The 3,016-nt window shown below is 38.5% G+C and overlaps 1 protein-coding gene across 1 annotated transcript in view; it reads left to right on the top strand.

Moving 5' to 3' along the window:
* SLC12A6 (solute carrier family 12 member 6) overlaps positions 1-3,016 on the top strand; it is a 59,729-nt gene that overhangs the window by 28,381 nt on the left and 28,332 nt on the right. The window lies entirely within an intron of this gene.

Here is a 3,016-nt window from a genome sequence, read left to right as displayed (position 1 = left end):
TTTCCAACAAGCGGGCCTGGCCTAGGGAGGATTTTTAAACTGGGTTTTTTAGAAATTTTAATTATCACAACACAAAAATTTTGGTTTTAATTTGGTTTTATTCGGTGGGGTGTGTGGGTCTTTCTTTGTTTTAATAATGTTGTGAGCCGCCCTGAGTCCTTCGGGAGAAGGGCGGGATACAAATTGGAATAATAATAATTTTCCCTTTCCCATATTTAGCTGGCAAACTAACAGGCTATTTATTTATTTATTTATTTATTTATTTATTTATTTATTAAATTTATATACTGCCCTATCTCCCTTACGGGACTCAGGGCAGTGAACAGGCGATACTAAAAACCACAATAATAAATAAATAGTTTCTGTTCTAAAATCAAATTAAATAACGGGCCTGTTCTAAAAACACCCCATACAAAAACCCCCACTAAAACATAATCAAACTACGCCAGGCCGGCCGCACGGAATAGATGGGCCTTCAGGGCTCGGCGAAAAAGGCGCAGGTCCGCAACTGTACGTAGGTCGGGGGGGTAGGTCATTCCAGAGGGCAGGAGCTCTGTTATGAGTGGGATAGATAGATAGATAGATAGATAGATAGATAGATAGATAGATAGATAGATAGATAGATAGATAGATAGATAGATAGCCTTTATTGTCATTTTTTAATGTGGGCACAATGGCACACATTAAAAATGAAATTTAGTTACTTGCTCTCAAAGTTTACACATACATAACACACATTTAAACATTCTATATACAACATATGTACAGACCTACACCCTTACATTTCAGTAACATATAAATATTAATCACTGTCCATCTTGAATACATAACGAAAGGAGGAAGCTTGAGAGTTCACAAGGGCGATGCTGTATGGAACAAAACTGTGGCTGAATCTGGATGTTCTGCTTCAGATACCACGGAGCCTGCTCCCAGAAGATAACAAGGAAAACAGGTCCTGAAGAGGATGTGTAACGTCCCAGACAATCTTGCAGACCCTGCTCAAGCAATACTTATGTGCTATGTCCTGGATGGAAGGGAGGGAACTGCCAATAATATTTTCAGCCATCCTTACCACTCTCTGCACCGCTTTCATGTCTGAAGCAGTGATGCTTCTAAACCAGACTGATGCTGTATGACAGGATGCTCTTGATCGTTCCTCTGTAAGGATAGGGGAAGGAAGATGTGCTTTTCTCATGCAACACAGAAAATGCAGGCGTTGCTGTGCCTGCTTCACCAGTGTCTCGCTGTTGAGTGACCAAGCCAGCCCACTCGTTAGCTGCACACCCAGGAATTTGATGCTGGCAACCATCTCCACAGGTGAATCATTAATGCACAGAGAAGTGTGGTTATGCCTGCCTTTTCTGAAATCGACAATGATCTCTTTGTTTTTTCCAGTATTTAAAACTAGGAGAGAGAAACATTAGCATTTTGACTTTATTACAGGTAGTCCTCGACTTACAATAGTTCACTCAATGACCATTCAAAGTTACAATGACACAGAAAATAATGACTTATGACCGTTTTTCAGAATTAACGACTGTTGCAGCATCTCCATGGTCACATGATCGAAATTCAGGCACTTGGGCACTGACTCATATTCCGTAACTGAAATCTATTGAGGAAGTCTCAGCAATAAATTGAGAACCAGTATATATTTATAATTTATAATTTGCTTCTGTTTAGAAGATCACCAGCCGTAGTCAGCATCTTCTTACTGATCTACCTATTCTGAGGCAAGAGATATGAATAAGAGATTTTTCTCTCAAATGATGTTTGTGCAATGTGTTGGTGTATACAAGGAGTCCAGAAACCAACATAAGCTAATGTTTTGGAAATGGATAGAAAGTTTAAGCCTTCTGTTTGGATGAGTGGATTGGGAGAATGAAAGACAATTATTAGTTTAGCATATAAGAAGAGGCCGGGACTTCGAGAATTTCCTTTTGAAAAAGGTACCAATCTGATTCTTTTGAAAAATATTACGCGATAAGTAATTTTATTTCCAAAGATAGTCTGTTTCTCTTGCTTTCATCATCATGGATTAAAGTTTACAAAAATGTAGAAAGTATGTAAAATTGTAAAAAGCACTATAAATGGACTTTAAAGAAACAGCATTTACTTTACTGATTTGGTTTTTAAGTGTGCCTCTTCCTCCTTCAAAGTTGATCTTAAATTTTCACCTGAGAAGAATGTTCATAATTAAGACTTTTACAGGAGAATTTGGCACAAGAATCTGTATCCTTGAAAATTATATACGAACCACTTTCAAGAATCTACCATCTTAATAAACGAATCAGCTACAGCTGTGAAGCCTGTTATCAGTGTCTTTGTGGATGAATTTAAAATTAAAGAATGAGGTCACAGAACCTTGCAGATAAGATTTTAGAACATGGTTGCCTGTCTTTCAGTCCATTCCTCCATGAAGCTCCAGAGAAGAAGAGCTGGGTGATGTTAGGCAGTCCTCCAAGATTAAAAAACAAGTATGCACTGGCCAGCAACATTGGTTAAAAAGATTCTTGGCATTGTATAACGGAGTACATGCACACTCACAGTCTGAGATGTGGTAGGTTAGCTCCTACTGCGAAAACCTCCCATAGTCTTGTGGGGTGAAGAGGTTTGTCATTGCCACCATCCCTGTTAGTAAAATAAAATAAAATAAAATAAATCTCTGTCTTCCTTTATTCCAAAGAAGACGAGCATTCCTGCTCTTTCAGAACTAACAAAAGGGCCAGGATGTGCTATAAGCTAAATTTCCGGTTAGAATGAGATTACTGATTTCAGAAAAGAATGCAAATTATTTACAATATTTGAGGAACCCGTTTTACCATCAAAAGGACAATGGGGAAAGAAAGAAGGAAATTCAGATTATTGTTAGCAGCAAAGGGCTTTTAACAGCTCACCCGAGAAAGGGGGAAAACCCTGCTCCTGATTGGTTGAATTTGGTTTGAATTTCCAAGAGTTTGGTGGTCTGTTCCCTTTGTTTAGATCAGGGGTGTCAAACTCGCAATGTCACGTGACA

Source organism: Protobothrops mucrosquamatus, unplaced genomic scaffold (genome assembly GCF_001527695.2).
Source record: "Protobothrops mucrosquamatus isolate PMUCROS unplaced genomic scaffold, P.Mucros_1.0 scaffold1403, whole genome shotgun sequence".
Lineage (NCBI taxonomy): Eukaryota > Metazoa > Chordata > Lepidosauria > Squamata > Viperidae > Protobothrops > Protobothrops mucrosquamatus.
Note: the sequence above shows the minus strand (reverse complement) of the source record. Positions and strands in the feature narration are given on the sequence as shown.